Source organism: Pogona vitticeps, chromosome 6 (genome assembly GCF_051106095.1).
Source record: "Pogona vitticeps strain Pit_001003342236 chromosome 6, PviZW2.1, whole genome shotgun sequence".
Taxonomy (NCBI): Eukaryota; Metazoa; Chordata; class Lepidosauria; order Squamata; family Agamidae; genus Pogona; species Pogona vitticeps.
Window position 1 is genome coordinate 112853924 of NC_135788.1, and position 26943 is coordinate 112880866.

At 43.3% G+C, this 26943-nt stretch overlaps 1 long non-coding RNA gene and 1 pseudogene across 1 annotated transcript in view; one reads left to right on the forward strand and one right to left on the reverse strand.

The window, feature by feature from the left end:
- LOC144583411 (uncharacterized) overlaps positions 1-26943 on the forward strand; it is a 409702-nt gene that overhangs the window by 193315 nt on the left and 189444 nt on the right. The gene's annotated exons all lie outside the window — the stretch shown is intronic.
- Positions 1859-3897, reverse strand: LOC110071054 (olfactory receptor 10C1-like; annotated as a pseudogene).

Sequence of the window (26943 nt, forward strand, 5' to 3'; positions counted from 1 at the left end):
AAAGCTAGGTTGAGGGTAGGCTCCCCAACTCTTGTTGGGCAGCAAGGATGCTAACACGGTGATGAGGTTGGTCAGCTGGTGCTGCATTGCCAGAGCTTCAGATCCTTGCTCCATCCATGGGCAAACCATAGAAGATGGGGTCCCAGTCCGCAACGGCCTCCTCGGAAGCTACCCCTTCATCTGACATGGCCAACACCCCAGAGCCTTGCAAATCCCATCCTCTTATTCCCGTTGTCTCACCCTCCTCCAGCGATCCCACATTAGGCAGTGACCGTTTCTAGACTGTATTAACCCATGACCAGCCCCCAAAGCTTATAGGTACTTCAGCCCCCCTTCAGTACTTCAGTCTTTCACCCCACTACAGCTGACAGCTCTAGGGCATCTCAGCAAATAAATAAATAAATAAATATATAAATAAATTGATGGGTCCCTAGTCCCTCCGGGCCTCATAGGCTTCAGCCTAGTCTGCCTTATGAATAATGCGGACTTGACCCTTTCTCCACCTTTGATGGTATATCCCTGACCAGCTTCAAGACACTAACTTTGAGAAAGTCCCAGGTGTTTAAATGGACTTGCAAACATAATGTGAGAGGGACACTCTAGCTATATTGTATGTGCATGGGGTCCTTCGAAGAGCTGGGAAACATTTTTCGGACTACACATCCCAGTCTCTCCAGATAGATTGCACTGGATATGCTGTAGCCCAAAACATACCATTTTCAGATTCTGATCCCTATCAAAATAAGCTGAGAGTCAACTGTGACATGAAGGCAAATGAGTCTTTTTCTCATGTTTTTCCTCCTGCAGCAGGAACAGATGCCTTACAAATTAAGCCTGTGTTGATCATGCAGTGACCAATCACAGAACAAAGAAGGCTAAAGGCAAAAGACACTGGACAAGGAACACCAGGGGCTATGACCAGCTCTAAAAATAGTGCTGTGATGTTTTTCCAGAAATGTAACAGGAATGTTAATGTTCCAGATTTTAAAAAAAAAACCACAACAATCTCATTTCAGTTCAGGGTCAGATGAAAGGGCATCAAAGCAGTTGATTAGCCTTCTAGAGGGGAGGTTTCTTTAATGCAGCTCAAAGACTGGGAAGGCCCTCTATCCTGGCCTCATTACTGACGGGCTTTGATCATCACGTCTGTGCCCCAAACATGAGATGTGAAAATCTAAACAGCGTAGGATCACTTTATCTGAAGGACCATCTCTTCTTTGATGTACTGCAGGGTGAGAACCAAGATCTTCCACGGATAATATGTTGGTCACCTTGCCAACTTTTTGGAAAAGTGACAGGGTTTGAAAGGGCCATCTCTGGAGTAGCTCCCTGTCTCTTTAACTCCCTCCCCAAGAGGATCCGTATGTACTCTCCACCTAGAAAACTCAAAAAAGGGTCATCCTAAATAGAATGGACTTACCAGCACATCATCATCATCATCGTTGCGATGTTAGCTGCTGTGACTTTTGTTGCTTTCTAGTTTCTTGCTGATGCTGCTTGTTAGAGTATTTGTACTTGAACTTCTGTTCTATGTGTACTGCTCTGCACTTCTTGAAAAGCTTTAAAATAAAGAAATGCTTTAAAAAACAATACTCTAAATAATTGACTAAATAAATGGGGTGCTCTCTTTTTTATATTCACTTTCTCCCTTTTGGAGTTTTTGAAGTGGAGCTATTCCTTCTCTGTTCCTGCCTCTTATTCTCTGTGATTAGGTAATCTAGGGTAAGTCCTCCCATTGGGGAAGTGGCCCTGTGTTCCAGGAATAGCTGTGAGGGCCAAATTTATCTGCATCACATCAGAAACTGGGTCAGCCATTTGTGCGGCCAAGAAATGCAACTGGTTTGGCAGAACACAATTATTATCTGAAGAGGGCTTTCTTCCTTGTTATGGATTCCTTGAAGGCAGCTTTTATCTCTTTATTTCCCAAGGTGTAAATGATGGGATTAAAAATTGGTGTCCCTGCTGTGTACAGGAGGGAAAGTGGACAGTGTCAGGATTCCAAGAATGGAATGATTTGGGCTGAATGTAAGCGAATGTGGCCGTTCCAAAGAAGAGTGAGACGACAATTAGGTGTGAAGAACAGGTAGAGAAGGCTTTGTGTCTGTTTCTGGCCACAGACAGCTTTACGATATTGGTGATGATGAGAATGTAGGCCAAGATGATGAGCAAAAAGGGTACCAGGGTAAAGAACGCTGCTATCATGACAATTACCACCTCATTCTTGATGGTGTTGGTAGTAGCCAGTCTCAAAACAGGCAGAATGTCACAGAAAAAAAAAAAGGCTGATTCTTTTTGGTCCACAGAAGGGAAGAGTAAATATTGAAATTGACTGCCCCAAAGCAACCATAATGGCAACAGCCCATGAGACAGCAGCAAGCTGACAACATTCTCGAGGCCTCATCGTGCATGAATATTGCAGGGGTTTACATATGGCACCGTATCGGTCATATGCCATGACACAGGGAAGACAGCATTCAGTGACGCCAAAGAGAGTGAAGAAATACATCTGAACTCCACAACCTACGATGGAGATGGCATATAAGTATTACAAACAAACAAACAAACAAACAAACATTTTTACCCACCTTTCTCCTTAAAAAAGGACGCAAGGTAGCTTGCATCATTAAAAGACAGTATGTAAGGCTAAATATATGATAATAAAAGGATCAAACAAATACCACACTAAAATGGTAAATGAAAACAACTCTAAAAGAAATTCAGAATAATAAAGTATGATCCATTAAAGAAAACAACCCACTCAGGCAGCCAGTAGCTAAGGGAAAGCTTGTTTGGACTCTGTCAGATCTACTTGGAAGCAATTCCTAGAGAGTTAGGTGGGTCTAACTGTATAGTGTGCTGTGGATTATAATTCTCTGGGCAGTGTCCTTCCGGGAATTTGTGCTCATTAAATTTGCTTAGGCAGCTGTAAAACCTGGTGAGTTTGTGTTGCATGATCGGTTGTGCAACCAGTTAGGTAATCGTTGTACAACCAGTCTTGCAACACAAAACATACCACATAATGCAAATCACCTTTGCAATATTAGCTATGGAAATCCCTAACTGGTCTTCATTTTATTGAATTGTGCATTTATATAATCACATGGTCTAGATGAATCATTTGCTAACCTAGAACTAAGTCAGAGAACTGACTCAAAGATCTTCATGATCTCAGTATGGTTTACTTTTTTGAATGAGGGAAGATTTCGATTGGATTTTCTAGGTCTATTCATGTGTTTTCTTGTGGCGCAATGGTTAAACTGCTGTACTGCAACTAAAACTGTGATCACAACTTGGGGTTCAAATCCCAGGTAGCTGGCTCAAGGTTGACTCAGCCTTCTATTCTTCCGAGGTCGGTAAAATGAGTACCCAGCTTGCTGTGGGGGGGGGATGTGTAACCTGCATAATTAACTTGTAAACTGCCCAGAGAGTGCTTGAAGCACTATGGGGCGGTATATAAGCAGCACGCTTTGCTTTTTTTCAAGTAAAGACTCATCCTACTCTAGGATGTGTGTGTGTGTGTGTTTTAAAAACAAAACTGCACAAGAATTTGCACATTTTCATATGCACAATATTAATGTGTGCATTTCACCCTAAAATACACATTTTTGCAGGTATCACCCCTAGCATTTCCTGTTTAGCACCCTCATTTCCCCAGTGTACATATTCTTGTACATCGTTTTGATTGGAGAACTGTACTACAAAATTTGGAGAAGTAGAAAATCCAAACCATAATTGCATTGCGGCTCATACATGAGTGTGAGATGTGCCAATTTGGTTGGCTTGTGTCAAAATATCTCTCCCCCGATTCTCTGAATGCACTGGCTGGACAGCACAATGAGTTAGGTAGCCAGAGCTAGAGTTTGGGAGCCAACCTATGTAGCCTTGTGGAAGCTTCATCGTCCCAAAAGAAGGGACTGGGAACCCACCTCTGAGCACCCTCTACAGTCGTGCCCTGCTGGACGATTACCCCACTGTACGACGAATCCACATTACATCAACATTTCAACGATGTTTTAAATGGGCGATTTTTGTTTGACGATGATCGGTTCCCTGTTTCAGGAACTGATTTTTCGCTTTACGACAATCAGCAAACAGCTGATTGTCAGGTTTCAAAATGTCCGCCGGCTTTCAAAATGGCCCCCCGCTGTTTTCTAGGATGGATTCCTTGCTATATAGGCACCGAAAATGGCCGCTGTATGGAGGATCTTCGCTGGACGGTAAGTTTTTCAGTCCATTGGAATGCATTGAACAGGTTTTCAATGGGTTTCAATGGGATTTCTTTGTTTCGTTTGACGATGTTTTCCTCGACAGCGATTTTGCTGGAACGAATTAACATAGTCAAGTGAGGCACCACTGTACCTAAAAAACCCTAGAAAGAACTGACATAATTTTGAATTATCAGGACAGCATGATGTTATCATTATTACTCCTGGATTCTAGGTAGAAGTTGGATTTAAGTTGAGTTTTATAGATTGTTTCAGCAATTTTCCCAATTGCAAGAAGAAATTCATAGGCAGGTGCTGCTTTCATGACATCCTTTCCACTCTTTCCCTTTCAAACCCCAAACTCTCTTAGAACATGTTCCCCTGCAGAAAGTGGAATCTCAAATTATTTTCCATTTGTCAACACTACGCTATGAACTTTCACAGCCATACAGTCATTTCAGTCATCGTCTGCACCAGCGTCCTAACCATCAGAACAGGGAGAAGTTTGGTAAAGCAAAAGTCATTCTCCTTCACATCTATCTAATCAAAACTACTTGCAAACGACTTGTTCCCTTTTAATACATGCATACATGAGGGAAGAAACTAAACAATGTGGCTATAAGTGGCCAAACCCCAGAAGAATCAAAAGGCAAGGGCTAGGAATTAGGCCTTTTCAGTGGTGGCCCCCAGTTTCTGGAATAAGTTACCAACTGAGATACGTCAGAGTCCTTCCTTATGTTTGGGAAATTGGTGAAAACAGAATCAGTCCAAGCTCCCTTCAACAATTGGTTCTCCCAGATGCTGTTAATGTTAACCATAGAATAGTAGAATAATGGAGTTGGAAGGGGCTTGTAAGGCCATCAAGTTCAACCTGTTGCTCAATACAGGAATCCAAATAAAAGTAGATCTGACAGATGGTGGTCTAATTTTCTCTTGAATGCCTCCAGTGTTGCTTAATATTAATGCCCCCCTTTCTTTTTGTTTGAATTTTAGACCTATACAGTGGTGCCTCGCTTAACAACAATAATCCGTTCCAGGAAAATAGGTGTTAAGTGAAAACATAGTAAAGCAAAATTAAAAACCCCATTGAAACGCATTGAAACCCGTTCAATGCGTTCCAATGGGGTAAAAACTCATTTTCGCTGCCATGCCCTCTATACTGTTAATTGCTGACATTTTAATTCCAAGATGGAATTAAATCCGTACACAATAATGGATGGCTATTATATAGATAGACACACTGCAACCTGGTTCTTGTAGACATACTGCAACATGTTTTTTTTTAGTCCTAAGGGTGTCCTCTTGCACACACGTCCACTATATTGTATATTGTAGTGCTCCTCCCACAGGTTTTGTGGTTCGGACAAACTCTGGGACACTCCAGGATTAGCTTCTGACAGGAGTATAAGGTTAACATTAAGAAAGATCTGCTTGAAAGAAGTGGAAAGAGGCTACTTAGAGTTCATTTTTTTCTCCAAATGGCCATTAAGTTGCCTGACAGATTTACATAAACTAAGCTAACTCAATGTTAAGCTAGACTTCAAGGGAAGAATATATTTGTTTTGCTTTATGATGGGATTTCCTAGAGATGAGTACCTCAGCAATCAGAATGGCAAATTAAGCTCATGTTTACTTCCAGTAACCAATCACAAAACAAAGCATGTCTATGAGATATGGAGGTGAGGGAAATCACATGCAGAACTTCTACAAGAAATGTGCTAAGTGTATTATTCAGTTTCTCCCCAAAATAACAAAACTAATTAGACATGAGCATATTCTGCAATGTTTGGGTGTCCTCTCTTCACACTACTTGAGCATCTAGATAAAATCTAATGTGGTTGCGGAGATCTTCTCAAGCTTGGTGTCTAGTGCTAAGTTACTAGATCACAACCTTTTTCATTTCTTTGTTTCTTTATTATCATTGGGGAAACGTTTGTTATAGGCCAGTGGTTCCCATCCTTGGGTAACCCAGGTGTTCCTGACCTTCAGTTCTCAGAAGCCTTCAGCACTAGCTGTGCTGACTGAGGTTTCTGGGAGTTGCAGTCCAAGAACACCTGGGTTGGGAACCACACTTCTAGTTTTCAATTAAGAACCTCAGGAATTGTGGAACAACCAAGGTTGAAAAGGAGTTCCAGGTATGAAAACATCCTTTAAAACTCTGCAGGTGAATACCTATTTCATCATTTATTACTACAGGGATGAGGCTCAGGTGATACCCTGAGGCCAATCCCTTATGGACTGAGCGGTAAACTTTGATTACTGTCAAGAGAAAGTAGACGCAGATCGGTGATTAACTCTCTTTTAGCTGTAATGGGTCCTTCTGGGAACTCAGAGCTTTTTGCCAAAGACAAAACTCCAGCAAGAAATCCCATGTGTCAACGATAAGAAAAAGTAAGCAGGTGCCATTAATTCAAGCTGGATAAGGGACCGGAATGGACAGATACTAAGGAGTGCGAGAAATGATAAGAATCAATCACACAATAACTGTGTGTATTGAATTAAGATGGTCGCCTGGTGGCAGCAAAGGACAAGAAATAAAAGTAAATAGTGCTGAAAAATGAGTGTGACTGCTGAAATAAGCCTTAACGATGTCCTATTTAATGAAACTGACCAGTCACTCAGCTTCTTGCTGAGAAATGTCCCTATGAAAGGCCATAGCTTGGTGGCTGAGCATAGGCTTAGCATGCATGTCCGTAATTAAATCCTCAGGATGTGGGAGGAAAGATTCTGGTCTGAAACTGGGGAAAGATGCTATGAAATGAGTCTTATCAACAGTAGAGTACCAGATAGATCCACAGTCTGCCCCAGTATAAGGCAGCTTTGAGGTTTCTGGCTCCTACTGAAGATTGAAGGGAGGACAAATTCACCTTGGTGTAAGAACTGAAGCATGGACCACAGTGTGTGTGTGTGTGTGTGTGTGTGTGTGTGTGTGTGTGTGTGTGTGTGTGTGTGTGTGTGTGTGTGTGTGTGTGTGTGTGTGTGTGTGTGTGTGTGTGTGTGTGTGTGTGTGTGTGTGTGTGTGTGTGTGTGTGTGTGTGCTTCACGGACGGTGGGAATTTTTGCTGCCCACTGCGCTATGGGGAACGCTAAAAAAAACCTACACTCCCCACAATTCCTTAAGTCTCACGGAGGCAGGAAGTAGGCTCCAGACAGCCTATTGTCCTACTCATCTGGGTAGCATGTCTATGAACTGGGGAAGTCCTGCCGCTGCTCTTCCTGTGAGGACTTTCAAATACACCAGGGGGTAAAATAATTCTGGTCTTTTCAGTCTGAAATTGGCAGATTGCATCTGTGGAACCATGGATCTTTTTTATAGGGACAAGGTGAGGAGATGGAGAGAACGTTTACAAAAATCACCCTTGGACCTGGGTGCGAGTGCAACTGGAAGTGCCAAGGGACGAGGTAGAGAAGAACCTTAACCCTAAGCCACCTCCCTGGTCCCATTAATGGAGGGAAAACAATACCACCAGTAGGATAAAGGTTGTTCCCATGAATCTGGGCCAGGAGAACCAACTGTCACCTAGCTCTGAGACTGGAGGAGACAGCGGTAGCAGAAGCATCAAGGCCAGCATTTGGAGGGACTGTAAGAGAGGAAGGGCTACGGCTGTCCATCCCCATTGCCCTTGGTTTGGGTATATAAACCCTCTTTGTTGTGGGCCTTGTTAGGTTGGCTAGCCAACAGCAAAGAGACTCCCAGAGACGGGAGATTCCTTCACCAGCAGTGTATTTAGAAAATGTGTACAGCAGAATTTTGTATATCAATCAGCAAACAATACGCTTATCAGTAAAATAACTAGACAGCACTTCGTGCAGCAACACTCCATCCAAAGCTCCATAGTCCACTATGGAGTGCAGCACTTATATAGTGTGAAACACCAATCGCTGACACATCATCTTGTGTCTTCTCCATCATATCGAAGATGCATTTCAAGGATTGCATCAGCTACATGTGCTGACCTTGTGGCTATACACCTGCTATAAAATGGTTGCCAAATAGAACAGTCTGGAACATGTCACAGTATCTTGATAGTTTGTGTTCCCCATCCCTGTGGGGATCAACCCAATTGTGCTTGACTACCTTTGGTGTCATTTGTGAATTCAGGGATGGAAGGAGCCTCTGTGGACACCACTACATCCAGCAGGGCTCAAAACTACAAATAACTTAAGTCTCCGTTTTGGGTGTACTACCTATCTTACAACCTCCTAAATGTCATGCCCCTAGCTGAAAGGCCTAAATTAGAAGGCCTTGAGGCTTAGCTAGGCCTAGCTCCACCTGAGCGTTTTGCTCAGAAAGAAAGCTCCCAGGTAGCACTAGGACAGGAATAGGAAGCTTGGGTGGAGCTAGGCCTAGCTGAAACCCAGGGCCTCCCATCTGAGTCCTTTCTCTGAGGTGAGCCGTGTTAAGGTGTCCATGTGAGAGGGAAAACTCCTGACACATTTATTTATTTATTTATTTATTTATTTATTTATTTATTTATTTATTTATTTATTTATTTATTTATTTATTTGATTTGATTTGATTTGATTTGATTTTTACCCCGCCCCTCTAGACCATGTCTACATGGAGAATTATGTGATAATAAAAACATCCCAGTGTTGAAATCTTTTCGTCTTCTCTGGCCATTGTTGCTTTTCTTTGTGACTTTGGGAAGCAGAGAGCTTTAGACTCTGGGACCTTGTGATCCTAAGACCCACAGAGATTTATTTATTTATTTATTTATTTATTTATTTATTTATTTATTTATTTATTTAATATCCCGCCTATCTGGTCAATTATGACCACTCTAGGTGGCTAGAGTGGGAAAGCCTCAGTTCCTCTGGCTTCAGGGACTGAACTCGAAGAGGAGCAGTGGCCATTTATCTACTTTGCAAGGCTAGTAATAGACTTGACCAAACTACCTAAGCACAACTAGCAGTGGTGAGAGGGGGCATCGTATGGACTTGGCACAGCCACCTGCCCTTGAAAGACCTCCAATTCACTTTTAGGGTTGCCAGCTCAGCAGCAGCCCATTCCTAGAAATTCCAGGGCCAATATTTGAGACCAGGGATTTGATCCTCGCAATATCCCAGAGGCAAGACAGGCTGGGAGAAGTTTCTGAGGTGGTTGATTATGGAAATACAGGGACAAGGTGTCCCATTCCTTGGCTTGCACCAAATGACTTAATGGGCTCAAGAACATGCATTTTGTACCTCTTCCCTCAGTCAGAAGTGGCTGTTTTTAATGTTCGGATCGGTGACCTTGGCCGAGAATAATGGACAATGTTCAGCAGCAAAATTCATGGTTTGCTAAGCAGAATGCATCAACTTCAAAGGGCAGGAAACCTCTCTTTCTCTCTCTCTCTGTGTCTTTCTTTCTCACTCTCTCTTTAAAAAAAAGGTTGCATTGGAGGGAGAGTGTTTTGTGAGGTCTCCAATCATTCTTGCTACTCTTGATCAACCAGGGGCCTGACTCAGCTGAAAGTAGTTGTCTAGGAGCTTGAGCAGGATACAAACACAGACCCAGCCTCCTTCTTCCACTTGGAACAAGTCTTGTTGAATTCAGAAACTCCAAATTAATTGTTGGGAGGCTCCTTTCTCCCTCTTCAGTTTCTTACAAACTTTCCGAACTCCAAAATAATGCAGGCTCCACTGTCAGATACAAAAAACACGGAAACATATTATGAGTCTAGATTATTTTCCCGGCAATTGAAATTGCTGTTTAGTGATGCTGCTCATCAAATCCCCATGGAAAAACAGAAGCCTCTGTGTTTTTTTTTAAAGATCAAAAACACCCTGTTTCCACTTCAAAATATTTCCCTCACTCTATAAAGGCTCCTTTCCAAACAACATGGACTATTTCTGTCAATCCCAGGTTTTCTGTGCCTTCCACCAGAACAGATTTATTTAATTTATATGCCGCCCACTCTACCCAAAGGTCTCTGGGCGGCTTACAACAATTAAAATTCAATACAATAAAATATAAAATGATTACAGTAAAATACAATTAAAATTGCCATCATCAAGACCCACAGTTGATGTTATTTCAATTAAAAGCGTTCTGGAACAGGAAGGTTTTGACCTGGCGCCGAAATATCATCAGTGTCATATCATCTTCCACCAGAACAGATAGAGGTTTGTGGCGGTGAGTGGAGGAGATAATCTCTGGGGCCCAACATGGACTTCGCTGAATGTTTGCAAGGCCATTCACTGGTTTTGTTGGTGCTGCTCTTCCTCCTTCAGCACTTGTGCACCTGTCATAGTTTGAGCTCCACCATGTGTGAATGGAGGACAGAAACCCAGAAGCCTTCGGATGATCCTTCCGAAGACGTTATTATTGGTGAATTCGTATCTGTTACTCTTGCTGGCTTCAACATGGAGACCTTTGTGAGACGCCCACTATCTAATAGAACTGCTTAGTGAGTAGATCTTTATCATTTTCTTTTTGTTCAGAAATACGTAGTGAACCCAAAGATGCTTTGTAACATCACAAAATAAAGAGCAGATATTCTATTCTTCTTCCATATGGTCCTAAATTTAAACAATTTACTTGCAAACAAATATCCCACTTCTGTTATTGTAGAAAAAGAACCATCATGAGGTTGAGATCAAACTTGGTCTTCAGTAAAATGAATGATCCCAAGAGTCTAAGATTCTCTTTATTATTAGGCACCAGCTGAAATTTGGAGTTGCTAAAAAAAAAAAAATACTTCAGACACTTCAGATGTTTCATTCCTGTACATGAATTTTCCCTTGTCTTGCAATCTTCTGGGGCAAAGATACGTTAACAAAAGAGTTACATAACTGGGTGGAAGAGAGGCTGGAGAGATGAACATCATCCAGAAGATGAATTGAAAGGTTGAGAAAGAAAATAGAAAGATATTCTCCCTTAGGTCACTGTAGAGATGAAAAGAGAGAGGAAGCTATGGTGGCTTAAGAGGAAGGCATGCATTGAAATCAGTTCTACATAAAGGCTTGCAGTCTGCAGGCACATCATATCTTCACAACTACCCATTAAACTCCATTAGGAAAATAATGAATGCCCAATGAAGATGATATTTCAGGGTACTGCTGTTAAACTGCTGGTAAAATGGAATCCCAGATGTTCTTCAAAAGTCTGACTTAACAGAAATGAACATGTCCTTGAAGCCCAAGGGACCTTTTAGAGGGGAATGCACATAAGATTTTTCATGGCTTAAATCCGTCCCTACATTATGACCAAGCTTAGCATTAGATGGTTTTGGGGCTGCCCTGGTGACATCTTATTTCTCGACTCCTGTTGCTTTAGGCTACAAACTCTTTATTGTGGTTTGACTAAGATTTTTCCATGGTGTGTGCAGAATATCTGGCTTACTTAGATGAGCAAATCACAATAGAATGGTAACATATTTGATTCTCTGAAGTCACGTTGTAAAAGGGTTTTAAATGTCTTTGCAGTGTGATGCCTAAACACTACCAGCACATCTTGGCCTTTGCTTTTGCTCTGCATGAGATCAACAAGAACGCTCAACTGCTACCAAATACCACACTGGGTTCCAAGATTTATGACAATGCTTTTGATTCTGGGAGAGCCTTTAGGACCACTGTGGACTTTTTATACGTGGCAAAAGGAAAACCCCTCAATTACAACTGTGGCATGATAGAGAAAGCCCTGGCTGTCATTGGTGGTCTCACCTCCCGAACCTCCATGCAGATGGCCCGCATTTTAAATGTCTACAGTATACCACAGGTACGGTTTAAGAGCTAAGTAGTTGTCACCAAGGATGTGGTGGTGCTGTGGGGTAAACTGCAGAAGCCTCTGTGCTGCAAGATCAGAACACCTGCAGTCATAAGACTGAATCTATGTGACGGAGTGAGCTCTTGTCGCTTGTCGCAGCTCCTGCCTACCTAGCAGTTTGAAAGCATGCAAATGCGAGTAGATAAATAGGTACCACCATGGTGAGAAGGTAACAGTGTTCCCTGTCTAGTCGCGCTGGCCACGTGACCACGGAAGATTGTCTTTAGACAAAATGCTGGCACTACGGCTTGGAAACGGGGATGAGCACTGCCCCCTAGAGTCAGACATGACTGGGCAAAATTGCCAAGGGGAACCTTTACCTTAAATGCCACGAAGTAAAGTGTTCCATTTTGAGTTTCTTCTAAAATTCATTGTGTACTATGGTTAGAATTGATTCACCATGTTTGAGTCAGCTTCTATTCTTCAGTTCAGTTGAGTTTCTTATGACGTTTAAGAGAACAGAAGAAAAATACAAGAGGAAATTTTGCTAACTCATATTTAGTGGAATCAGGAATGAAACCGTGGTAAACTTCCTGGCTGGACAGCTGGGTGATTTAGGTAACAAGAAACATCTGCCCATGATGATTTTGTAGTGAAGAGATATTGTCACTATCCTCTTAGAACTACAGATTTGAAAGCGACCCTATAGATCACTGAGTCCTCCAGACCCTCTCAGGGAGGCACAGTGGCAATTAAACTCTCAGCCTTTAGCAATCCAGCTAAACCACTGAGCTATAAGATTCTTATTTTAAAATGTATTGTTCTTTTTCTGTTAGATCAGCTATGGTGCCTTTGACCCGAGACTGAGTGACCGCATTCAGTTCCCTTTTTTCTACCGGATGATCCCCAGTGAAGATCCCCAGTACACGGGGATTGTTCTGCTCCTTGAGCACTTTGGATGGAACTGGATCGGCCTCGTTGTTTCTGACGATGACACTGGAGAAACCTTCCTTCAGACCTTGAGACCAAAGCTCTTGCAGAGCCATATTTGCATTGCTGAGACAATAGTGATTCCAATATCCTCCGAATATATACCTGCGGAAATACAGAACAGAAGATTGCGACCCATTGTTTGGGCGTTCTTACGGACTGAAATCAATGTGATGCTTGTGCACGGAGACAGACAGTCTCTGGAGGCGTTACGAGTTGTTTTAGACTTCTATGAATTTCGTGCGATGAAGCCACAAAGGAAGGTGTGGGTCACGACAGCTCAGTGGGATTACACTGCTTTAACAGCGGGGCTAAAACTGTCCTCAAAGACGCTCAATGGCACCTTGTCATTTGCCCTCCATACCAGCGTGGTGCCAGGGTTTGGGGACTTTCTTGAGAACATCGATCCATTTCATTCAAACCTGCATTTCATTCACCAATTCTGGTGCACACTATTTACCTGCTCACTTCCACTGCATGGTCTGCAGTATCCAGATGAAGACAACTGCACTGGGCAAGAGAAGTTTGCAAATCTTCCTGGATCTTTGTTTGAAATGGGCATGTCTGGCCACAGTTATGGTGTCTACAATGCTGTTTATTTTGTAGCACATGCCCTGGATGCCATCTATTCATTGAGAGCGAAACGGAAAGGAAAGAGAGATGAAGACCAACGGGATCCTCAGAACATTTATCCATGGCAGGTCAAAAAGCCAAATCCAGAACAAACCCACAACAGGGCAAAGCCCAAACTGTTAGGCCCTCCAGTGTCAAAGGCAGAATATAGTAGTCAGGTCTCACCTACGGTGTTTCTCCGAAAATAAGACAGGGTCTTACATTAAATTTTGCTCCCAAAAACGCATTAGGGCTTATTTTCAGGGGATGTTTTATTTTTTATGTACAACCATGTAACCTTATTCAGATACAGTTATGTCATTTTCTTTTGGTTGCTGCACAAGGGTGGAGGGTGGGGTTTCACTTAACTGGGGCTAATTTTTTGGGTAGGGCTTATATGACGAGCATCCTGAAAAATCATACTAGGGCTTATTTTCAGGTTAGGTCTTATTTTTGGCAGCAAACGGAAATTTCTGGAATGATGCGAGAGAGGGAGTCAGAGCTGGACATGTATTTTGTGAATTTGTCCAACTTAAATTTTCTGAAACCGAGTGCTATCGCTGCTCAGTATTGAACAGTGGAAAAGAGGAGATCCCCAGTGCAGATCTATTCCGAACTCATTCCATTCTTTGGAGCATCGCAGTGCAGCGGTTCAAGTGCTTCACTGGAGCCAAAAATGTACCCATGACCCAGAGTTCAACCATATGTAGTCAGTTCATGGTTGACTCAGCCTTCTATCCTTCTGAGGTTGGCCAAATTTGTACCCACTTCCTGGGGGGGGGGATAGGTATAGCCTGCATAAATAACTTGTAAACTGCCCAGAGAGTGCTTTAAATTCTGGGTGATTATATAAGCAGCACACTTTGCTTTCTTTCTTCTTTCTGTTTTATTTCTCTGCTTTTCTACCATGCTGAGGGATACCAATCTTTGACCATTTCATTCATCCAGGCATGAATCAAAATTTATGGGCATCAAGGACAAATCCTGCCAAACTAATCTGATCTCATTTTTTAATCAGGTCACCCTGATAGAGAGAGGGAATGCTGTAGATGTAGTATACCTTGACTTCAGCAAAGCATTTGACCAAGTGCCCCATGATATCCTGATTAGCAAGCTTACTATATATGGGGTGGCTACTATATGTCAGGTGGATAAACAATTGGCTACAGAATCGTACTCAGAGGGTGATGATTAATGGATCCTTCTCTAATTGGGAGGAGGTCAAAAGTGGGGTAACCTGAGGCTCAGTCCTGGGCTCGGTGCTCTTCAATATTTTTATTAATGACTTGGATGAGGAAGTGCAGGGAACGTTTTTCAAATTTGCAGATGATACCAATTTGGGCAAAATAGCCAATACCCTAAAAGACAGAAACAAAATTCAAAATGACCTTGATTGAATGAAGCACTGGACCGAAAGCAACAGAATGAAATTCAATAGGGATAAGTGCAAAGTCCTGCAGAGTAACAAGAAGGGGGATACTTGGCTCAGCAAAACTACGAGTGAGAAGGCTCTTGGAATTGTCGAAGATCACAAGCTATATATGAGCCAACAGTGAGATGTGGCTACAAAAAAAGCTAATGCTATTTTAGTCGAAATTAATGAAGCATAGGTTCCAAATCCTGTGAGGTGCTAGTCGCCCTCTATTCAGCACTGGTTAGGCCTCACCTTGAGTATTGTGTCCAGTTCTGGATCCCACACTTCAAGAAGGATGCTAAAAAATTGGACACTGTTCAGAGGAGGGCGAGAAGAATGATCAGGGGGCTGAAACCAAGCCTTATGAGGAAAGGCCGAAAGAACTGGGCATGTTTAGCCTTGAGAAAAGAAGACAGAGGTGTGATAGGATAGCACTTTTCAAATACAGTGGTGCCCTGCATAGCGAGGTTAATCCGTTCCGGATTAACCTTCGCTATGGGGAAACATCGTTAAGTGGGACGGGAAAACCCATTGGAACACATTAAACGAAGTTTAATGCGTTCCAAATGGGCCCAAAACTCACCGGTCTCCGATGTTTCCCCATGTTGCGGAGGCCATTTTGAGCGTCCCGGTGGCCATTTTGGGTGTCCCGGTGGCCATTTTTAGTGTTCCGGTGGCCATTTTGGGTGTCCGGCGGCCATTTTGGAACCGCCAAACAGCTGTTCCCCCATCACAATGCGAGGATGCCCTCGCATTAGTGATGGGGAAATCCGCATCGGTATGCGGATTCTTCGTTAAACGGTGCACTCGTTATGCGAGGCACCACTGTACTTGAAAGACTGTGTTACAGAGGAGGGGCAAGATCTGTTCTCAGTCATCCCAGAGTGCAGGATATGCAACAATGGGCTCAAGTTAAAGGAAGCCAGATTTCGGTTGAATACGAGAAAAAACTTCCTAACTGTTAGGGCAGTACGACAGTGGAACCAGTTACTTCGGGAGTTGGTGAGTGCTCCAAGACTGGAGGCATTCAAGAAAAGCTTAGATTATCACCTGGCAGATATGCTTTTGTCATATTCCTGCATCAAGCATGGGATTGGACTTGATGGCCTTGTAGGCCCCTTCCAACTTCACTTTTCTATGATTCTATGACATTTTCTGCCTGCCACAGAAGATAAAGGGAGCCTTTCTCACTACTTCAGAACACATTCCCTTTTGTTTTGGCTGGAACATTTCTCCGTGTTTGAGAAAGAACCTGTTTTCTCTCACTAGCCTTTAGACAAGGAGGAGAAGGAGCAGGATACATGTTGAAAACAGTATCTAGAGCGTATGTTGGGTATAGGAATAATTGAATGATTTTTTTCTCTCCAATGCAGCTTCACTCAGTTTTGAAAACTCTCTGCTTTAACAATAATGCTGGGGAAGAAATATTCCTGGATGAGAAGGGCAAACTGGTTGCTGGTTTTGATATAATCAATTTTTACATATCACCCAATGATTCCTTCCACAAAGTCCAGGTTGGACGAATTGACCCTCAGGCACCTGCAGGCAAAGAGTTCATTATTAATGGAAGCACCATTGTATGGAATCAGGTGTTTAATGAGGTGGGTGTGTCTATCAACATTTTCTTCATCTTTCATGAGTATATTTGACATTGGTTCTAGATTTTATTGATATTTAATCAGAAAATGATAGAAGCATGAGTTATGGTAGAGACAAATTTCCTCATGAATCTTTTTCCATTCTTTGCTTTCGAGTTGAAAAGAAATCCTATTTTTCTCAAATTCCAGATTCAGTGTTTGGTTCATACTATTAAAAATTAAAGTGTTTGAGGGACCATAGGTAAGAGGTAGGTGTACCGGGCGCGCTTGAACCTATGTTATCTCAGGCCTCCAGAAGGTGCTCACTCTTCCACTCAGTTGCTGCCACCAATACTTCAGTTCAGTATCAATTATTTAAGGAGACAAGTGTTGCTTCAAAACTAAAACTTGTTTATTTGATCAATAAAATAAAATAGGCAAATCACAAGTTGTTAATCAATCTCTCTCTCTCACTGACACACAGAATCTTCTCTCACTGACATTTGGCTCACAGGCCCACAGACTCACAAAGTCTCTCGCACTAATCTCACATCTCTCCAAAACTCCCTCTCATACACCTCACACCCTTATTTATATCCCAGCTCCTCCCCCTTTTGCACCACCTTCCGCCCCCTCATTGGCTGCTGTTCCACTGCTCAGCTGTGACGGACAGGTGAGGGCAGGGCTGAACGCTACAGCAGGAAGGTAATGGTAGGAGCTAAAGAATGATAAAGATTAAAAAAAGAATAATATATAAATATATTCTTCCTGTATTCCAAAATCGCAATAACTTCTTCAGAGACTCACAAACTTTCTGACGCATACACTCAATCTGACAGTATAGGCTTTTTCTAATAAACTTCCAAATATGTAGACTCTATTTCCTCATTGACATCAAAATAGACTTTTAGAGCTAATACTGAGAGAGAGAAAAGTTCTACTGAGTGCTGACCATGTCCTACAAAGCCCTAAATGGCTTATGATCAGAGTATTTAAACCTGCCGAATTACTTAGATCTCTGGGGAGACCCTCCTTCATTTCCCTCCAACTGTTCCATATGTGGAGATATGTGTTTTCAGTTGTAGCACCCCAACTGTGGGTTGGTGGCAATATTAACATCATTTTGGCACCAGGTCATTGCATGCTTATTTCTTAGGGTCTTTGAGATTGAAGGTCTTGGCTTGTACAGAGTTTGACGCTATAATTTTAATGATTTAATTTTTTTAGTATGCTGTGGTTCTGAACCACTTCATTTAAAATTCTTTTTGAACTACTCTGTAACCCACTCATAGGGAGAGGCAAGAAATGTTTCAAATTCATTAATTAAATTTCTCCTGCCTGTCCTGGAATCCAGTAACATCTTTGAAAGAGCAGAGAGCCAAATGAAACCAGGAACATTTTTCTGCATGATGGAAGGTGGGGAAAGGAGTCCTAGCAGAGGGAGAGGGCTACTAGGAATTGGTCATGGTCTGAACTGGCCTGTTATCGCTCCCAGCATTACACCTACCTTACTCATGAAAACAAGAGTAACGGCGCTCCAACCTGTCATTGTATTAGCCAACAAATTCTCTTGACACTTCAAATATCAACCAATAAAACCGTAGGTTGCTATGGTACCAATAATTTGAGAAGAAAAGCAATAAAGTGTAACTCCAATTTCAAAAGTTTCCAAAACTTTATCGCCCCCTGCAATTACATTCAAAATGCCTTTCCTTATGATTATCATTAGATGCCACCCAGATCCACCTGTGTTGAGAGTTGCCATCCTGGACAGAGCATGTTTGTCCAGCCAGAGAAGCAAGTGTGTTGCTATGACTGTGTTCAGTGCTCCGCAGGGAGGATTTCAATCCAGAGTGGTAAGTGAAGTGTTCCTCTAAATAGCCAAGTAATTTAACATTCCAATTTACATTACTTCCTATCATTTTAATTCCCTGGAAAAGATCCTGATGTTGGGAAACTGTGAAGGGAAGAGGAGAAGGCGATGTCAGAGGATGAGATGGTTGGAAAGTGTCATCGAAGCTACCAGTATGAATTTGACCCAAGTGTGGGAGGCAGTGGAAGACAGGAGGACCTGGCGTGTTCTGGTCCATGGGGTCACGAAGAGTTGGACACGACGTACGGACTAAACAACAACAATCATTTTTCTGTGCACACAAAAGAGAGACTTCATACATCGACACAAAGAGTGGACTTTGCAAGCAGGGAACATTGAAAATGAAGAAGCCTGTATCTGCATAATGATAACTTTTTGTAGCAAAGAAATGGCAGGATGTCAGCTCAATACACACAACAGATTTGTTTACTCCCAGACTTCTAATACTTTTCTTCTCACTTTCAGATGCTAAGCAATGCCAGGAATGCCCAGAAGATAAGTATCCCAACGAAAATCATAACCAATGTCTTCCTAAAAAGTTGAACTACTTATCTTATGGGGAGCCCTTGGGAGCAGCTCTCGCTTTTGCATCTCTTTTCCTTTTCACGGGCACAGCTATAGTGATGTGGACATTCATTCGGCACTGTGATACTCCCATTGTCAAAGCAAATAACTGGAGTATCACCTGTACTCTGCTCTCTTCTCTTCTCATCTGTTTTCTCTGCCCCCTCCTCTTCATTGGGTGGCCGGGGAAAGTAACTTGCCTTCTGAGGCAAATGGTGTTTGGCATCATTTTCACTCTTGCTGTCGCTTGCGTCTTGGCCAAAACCATCACTGTGGTGTTGGCCTTCATGGCCACCAAGCCAGGGAATAGTGCGAGGAAGTGGCTTGGGAAGAGACTTGCTGTCTTAGTCATCGTTCCCTCTTCTTTCCTTCAAGTGGGCATCTGTGGTGTATGGTTAGCAATGGCTCATCCCTTTCTGGAGTTGGACATGCACTCCCAGATAGATGAAATCCTTGTTGAATGCAACGATGGCTCACCTCTCATGTTCTACCTTGTCCTGGGCTACATGGGCCTTTTAGCTGGCATCAGCTTCATGTTGGCTTTCTCTGCCAGGAAGTTGCCTGATACTTTCAATGAAGCCAAGTTGATCACTTTCAGCATGTTAGTTTTCTGCAGTGTCTGGATATCATTTGTGCCCACCTACTTGAGCACCAAAGGGAAATATATGGTGGCCTTGGAGATCTTCTCCATCTTGGCCTCTGGTGCTGGATTACTAGGCTGTCTCTTCCTCCCCAAATTGTATATTATAATCTTGAGGCCTGAACTGAACACAAGAAAGCATTTGGTAAGGAGACAGGATTGTTTCCAGGTGGAAGAATGTGGTCACTAGGATCATAGCGTGAGAAGGGAAAAGTATCATAATAACTAGAAATAGCTATCAAATACATTGTGTAGTGACTGGCATGACCTATTCAGTATTTCAGGCAACTGAGTGGCATGATCTCTCTTAAATATTCTAAAAGCAGCCAAAAGTATATAAGAGTGAAAATTATTGGAAAGAGACAGAAGAGGAAAAATAACAAAGTAAAAATCCATGCATGCTTGTCCTCTTCTCTTCAAAATTAGGACAGTTTAAGACATTGTCTTCAAAACTAGAGAAATCAAAATTTTTATTTTCAAATTCTGGGCAGTCTCATTTTCACTGCCATTTCCTCTATACTGTTGATTGCTGACATTTTAATTCCAAGGTGGAATTAAATCCGTGCCGAATAATGGATGGCTATTTCGTAGACAGAAACACTGCAATATGGTTTTTGTAGACATACTGCAAAATGTTTTTTTTTTAGTCTGAAGGGTGCACAAACATGTCCTCTTGCACACATGTCCACTATATTGTATATTGTAGTGCTCTTTCCACAGGTTTTGTTGGTCGGAAAAACTCTGAGACTCTCCAGGATCAGCTTCTGGCTGGAGTATAAGTGAACATTAAGAAAGATCTGTTTGAAAGAAGAGGAAAGAGGCTACTTAGAGTTCATTTTTCTTTTGCCAAATGGCCATTAAGTTGCCTGACAGATTTACATAAACTAAGCTAACTCAATGTTAAGATAGGCTTCAAGGGGAAAATATGTTTGTTTTGCTTTATGATGGGATTTCCTAGAGATGAGTACCTCAGCAATCAGAATGGGAAATTAAGCTCATGTTTACTTGCAATGACCAATCGCAAAACAAAGACTGTATATGAGATATGGAGGTGAGGGAAATCACACGCAGAACTTCTACAAGAAATGTGCTAAGTGTATTATGAAGTCTCTCCCAAGCTAATAAAGCTAATTAAACATAAGCATATTCTGCAATGTTCGGGTGTCCTCTCTTCACACTACTTGAGCATCTAGATAAAATCTAATGTGGTTGTGGAGATCTTCTCAAGCTTGGTGTCTACTGCTAAGTTACTAGATCTCAACCTTTTCCATTTCTTTGTTCGTTTATTATCATTGGGGAAATGTTTGTTATAGGCCAGTGGTTCCCATCCTTGGGTAACCCAGGTGTTCCTGAACTTCAGTTCCCAGAAGCCCTCAGCACCAGCTGTGCTGCCTGAGGTTTCTGGGAGCTGCAGTCCAAGAACACCTAGGTTATCTAAGGATGGGAACCACAGTTCTAGCTTTCCATTACAAACCTCAGGAATTGTGGAACAGCCACAGCTGAAAAGGAGTTCCAGGTATGAAAACATCCTTCAAAACTCTGCAGGAGAATATCTATTTCATCATTTATTACTACAGGGATGAGGCTCAGGTGATATCCTGAGGCCAATCCCTTATGCCAAAGACAAAACTCCAGCAAGGAATCCCGTACCTTAAATAGGATATATAACTATATCCTATTAATGAAATTGACAGCTCTGTCAGCTTCTCACTGAGAAATGTCGCTATGAAAGGCCATAGCTTGGGGACTGAGCATAGGCCTAGCATGCCCAGTGTCCCTATTTAAATCCTCAGGATGTGGGAGAAAAGATTCTGGTCTGAAAATGGGGAAAGATGCTATGAAATGAGTCTTATTAACAGCAGAGGTCCAGATAGATACACAGTCTGTCCCAGTATAAGGCAGCTTTCCACAGTCTCCCCCATATAAGGCAGTTTTGAGGTTTCTGTTTCCTAGCTAAGACTGAAGGGAGAAGGTAGAGAAGGACCTTAACCCTCAGCCCCCTCCCTGGTCCCATTAATGGGGGGGGGGCAAAACCACCATTTGAATAAAGGTTGTTCCCATGAACCTGGGCCGGGAGAACCAACTGTCACCTAACTCTGACACTGGAGGAGACAGCAGTAGTAGAAACATCAAGGCCAGCTTTTGGAGGGACTGCAAGAGAGGAAGGGCTGGGGCTGTCCATCCCCATTGCCCTTGGTTTGGGTACATAAACCCTCCTTGTTGCAGGCCTTGTGGGGCGGACTGGCACAAAGAGTATAGGTAAAGATACTCACTTGGTGAAGTTAACTGGAGGGTCCTCAGATTCAGACCCTAGGGAACTATCCTGAATGGAACTGGGAGTAGTTTGTGCCAGCAATTTGCGCTGTGGAAGTGGGACCAAGACAAGTCCATCTTCCAGGTCAACTGTAAAGAGCCTCGCAGAGACAGGAGATTCCTTCACCAGCAGCGTATTTACAAAATGTGTACAGCAGAATTTTGTACATCAATCAGCAGAGCAAACAACACACCTATCAGTAAAATGACCAGACAGCACTTTGTGCAGCAACTCTCCATCCAAAGCTCCATAGTCCACTATGGTGTGCAGCACTTATATAGTGTGAAACACCAATCGCTGCCACATCATCTGGTGTCTTCTCCATCATATCGAAGACGCATTTCAAGGATTGCATCAGCTACATGTGCTGACCTTGTGGCTGCACACCTGCTATAAAATGGACGCCTAATAGAACAGTCTGGTTCATCCACAGAGAGTAAATTCCTTTTACTGGGGCACAGTATCCTGAAAGTTTGTTTGTGTTCCCCCTCCCTGTGGGAATCAACCTAAATGTGTTGAACTTCCTTTGGTGTCATCTGTGCGTTCAGGGATGGAAGAAGGGGCCTCTGTGGAGACCACTAGAGCCAGCAGGGCTCAGAACTACAACTAACATAAATCTCCATTTTGGGTGTACTACTTATCAACTCCTAAATGTCATGTCCCTAATTGAAAGGCCTAAGTTAGAAGGCCTTGAGGCTTAGCTAGGCCTAGCTCCACCTGAGCTTTCTGCTCAAAAAGAAAGCTCTCCGGTAGGAACAGGAAGCTTGGGTGGAGCTAGGCCTAGCTGAACCCCAGGGCCTTCCATCTGAGTCGTTTCTCCCAAGTGAGCCATATTAAGGTGTCCATGTGTTAGGCAGGAGTCCTGACACACGGGGAATTATGTGATATAGTCTAAGAAATACAGTGGTGCCTCGCAGAACGAGCGCACCGTAGAGTGATGAATTCGCTCTACGGTGATGCTTTTTCGATCGCTAATGTGATCGCAGAGCGACTGCCCCAATGGGCGAAAATCGCAGAGCGAAGGTCGGTAAGCGGTTCGCTTACCAACCTTCGCTTTGCGACCCGCCGATCATCTGTTCCGCGGCAACAAAATGGCCGCCGGAACAGCCGAAATGGCAGTGCACAGCATTTTCGCGCCCTCGTTAAGCGAGGGGAGGGTGCGAAAATGGCTGCCGGCCATTGAAAAACTTTGCTGAATGGTGAGTAAATTAGCTGATTGGAACGCATTAAACTAAGTTTAATGCATTCCAATGGCTTTTTTCTTACCGCTCAGCGATGTTTCACACAGCGAGGGTTAATCCAGGACGAATTAACCTCGCTGTGCGAGGCAACACTGTAATAACGATAATCAAAACATCCATAGTCCCAGTGTGAAATCTTTTTCTTCTTCTCTGGTTATTGTTGCTGAATCTTAGTTTCTGTTTGTGACTTTGGGAAGCAGAGAGGTTAAGACTCTGGGACCTTGTGATCCTAAGACCCACAGAGATTTCTGGGAAAGCCTCAGTTCCTCTGGCTTCAGGGACTGAATTCGAAGAGGAGCAGTGGCCATTTATATACATTGTAAGGCTAATCACAGACTTGTCCAAACTACCTGAGCCCAATTAGCATTGGTGAGAGGGGGCATCATATGAGTTTTGCACAGCTGCCTGCCCTTGAAGGACCTCTGTGGTGTTTGCCCTCGTGGCCCCCTGCTTGTTCCCCCAAACACAGAATTCACAAGGTACCCTCTGCACGCCCTCTGATACGCTGTCACCAGTTGATGTCTTTACCAACTTATTTTACTTAGCGAAGATGAAGGTCCATCCAGTACTGACTTTTCAACAAAACAGGCTAATTAATTACAGGTGGTTTCTGGAATAATTCATAAGCACATTCTTCAAGATTGATCAATCAACAATTTTAACCTTCTATATTAATTATCACAGGTTACACTCTAACTAATCACTCCTCAGACCTCCAACTATCTTTCTCTCAATGAATCCAGACTCAGATTCTGACTCAGACTGCCTGACTCTCTTCTCAGGCTCCGGCTTTTAACATCTCTTTCGGCCCTGCCTCTTAACCACATTAACATATAGCATGCATAATGAAGAACATACAAATTCTAACTTAGGGTCAACACTGCAACCTCCAATTCACTTTTAGGGTTGCCAACTCAACAGCAGCCCATTCCTAATCCACTGGCCACTGTGTTTTCTTGCTTTTAAAATTGTTAAAACAAAACAAAACAAATCTACATATACACTTACTGGGCTCCCAGAATCAATGGAGACAATCGATTCCTTCCTTTAATGGAGACCCATCCCCCTTGTTTTATTTATTGATTTTTTTATTTTTATACCGCCCATCTGGCTGCCAAGGCCACTCTGGGCAGTTTACAAAAACAGAATTAAACAATAACATAAAAAACAAAGTAATCAGCAACGATCATACAAAATATAAGAGCTACTAAAACAAAGTACACTAAGAAATCATATTAATAAAAGCATAATAAAATGAAATAAAAAGCTTAAAAAGTTGTGTGACAGATTTGAAACACTATAAAACCCGGGGGGGGGGGGGGAAACAGAAGGCATGGATTTCTCTCTGCTTGAGAAATGCAAAGGGTGGAGAAAATGGATTCGGAGACACACACACACACACACACAAACACAAACACACACACACACACACAAACACACACACCACACAACAAACACACAAAGCCATTTTCTCCACCCTTTGCAATTTCTGAAGCTGAGAGAAATCCACTTGTTTGTTTATGTGTGAATTTCCAGCTCCCACAAGCACGGGGGATAACTCTGCACATGCTTCTGGCTCCTGGACCTGGAAACACACTCTTTACATGCCCCAGAGTCAGGGGTGTGTGGGGTCGGGGAAGGGGGGGAATAAAAGTGCCTCCTATTCCCTGGCTTTAGGAGGAAGGAGGGACTGGACTGGCCCCTATTTCCCTGGCTCTGAACTGCTGCCCCCAGAATCTGGGAACAGCCTCCCCTCCAGTGGAGGAAAGCAAGCAAGCAAGCGCACTCATTCCACACCTCTCATTTCCGTTTCCACTGGGTTCCTCTCTCGCAACTTCCTTCCTGCCTTATTCAGCTCCGGCGAAAGCAATTATTCACAAGCCAGATTGATTGCCCGGGGCTGTTCTACAGCCCTAAACAATCAAGCCGGCTTACCTCTGAAATAACCAAGAGCCCTGCTGCAACCAAGGAAGTAACAGGGAGAAGTGGCTTGTTCGGCTCCACGGGGTGGGGGTGGGGGTGGAGATACAAAAGCCGGACACAGTCACAGAGGGACTTAGAGGCTCCTTGCAAGATGGGGGAGGGGAAGCCGGAGCCTCTCACTGGCAGCAGCTGTGTGTTGTGGGGTCGAGGGCGAGAGGAGGAGGAGGGCGGGTAGGAGGAATGGGGAATGGGGCTCGGGCTATGGCACTTGGCTGGTGGCGGGGCAGCAGCTGGTGCCGGGCCAAGTCTTGTTGTGGGGGGGCTGGGACAGCATCGGCATCTCTGCACGTGGGGCTCCCGCCAACTCCCTGAGTTGCCCCTTTCCCTCTTGTTGCCCATGAAGGGGAGGGCAGGCCTCTCGGATGCTCTGCCATGACCTTCCGCCCACCTCCGGGCAGGGCTCACTTCTTTCCTCGCTGACGGCAGCTCCGGTGCTGTAACTTGACCTGGGCAGCTGGGGGGCCTGGCAGCGGTAACACCGCGGCCGTGGCCATGATGGGAGCTGCCGGAGCCAAATCAGCAGCACATCTCCCCCCACACACCACTTTTTTTGCTGCTACTGCTCCTTAAACTTGCATATCAAAGTGGGGGCAAGATACTATCATCTGGCGGGCCGCAATTGGCCCGCGGGCCTCGTGTTTGACACCCATGATCTAGGCCGTTCAACCAGAAGTGGCTCTTTTTAATGTTCAGATCGTTGACCATGAACAGAATAATGGACAATGTTCAGCAGCAAAATTCATGGTTTGCTAAGCAGAATGCACCAACTTCAATTGGCAGAAAACCTCTCTCTCTCTCTCTCTCTCTCTCTCTCTCTCACTCTGTCTTTAAAGCACAGGTTGCATCGGAGGGCGAGTGTTTTGTGAGGTCTCCAATCATTCTTGCTACTCTTGATCAACCAGTGGCCCGACTCAGCTGAAAGTAGTCGTCTAGGAGCTTGAGCAGGATTCAAAGTCAGCTTACAAAAACACAGCCCCAGCCTCCTCCTTCCACTTGGAACAAGTCTTGTTGAATTCAGAAATTCCAAATTAATTGTTGGGAGGCTCCTTTCTCCCTCTGCAGTTTCTTACAAACTTTCCAAACTCCAAAATAATGCAGGCTCTACTGTCAGATACAAAAAACACCAACACATATTATGAGTCTTGATTATCTTCCCAGCAATTAAATTTGCTGTTTCGTGATGCTGCTCATCAAATCCCCATGGAAAAACAGAAGCCTATGAGGTTGGTTTTTCTTTTTTTTAAAAAAAGATCAAAAACACCCTGTTTCCACTTCAAAATATTTACCTCACTCTATAAAGGCTCCTTCCCAAACAACATGGACTATTTGTACCTCAGAATTCTGAGGTGGAGCCACTCTGTCAATCCCAGGTTTTCTGTGCCTTCCACCAGAACAGATAGAGGTTTGTGGTGGGGAGTGGAGGAGATAATCTCTGGGGCCCAACATGGACTTCGCTGAATATTTGCTAAGCCATCCACTGGTTTTGTTGGTGCTGCTCTTCCTCCTTCAGCACAGGTGCTCCTGTCACAGTTTCAGCTCCACCATGTGTGAATGGAGGACAGAAACCCAGAAGCCTTCAGATGATCCTTCAGAAGACGTTATCATTGGTGAATTCGTATCTATTACAATTGCTGGCTTCATCATGGAGACATTTGTGAGAAGCCCACAGTTTTCCAGAACTGCTTAGTAAGTAGATCTTTATCATTTTCTTTTTATTCAAAAATACATAGTGAACCCAAAGATGCTTTGTAACATAACAAAATAAAGAGCAGATATTCTTTTATTTTTCCATATGGTCCTAAATTTAAACAATGTACTGTACTTGCAAATAAATATC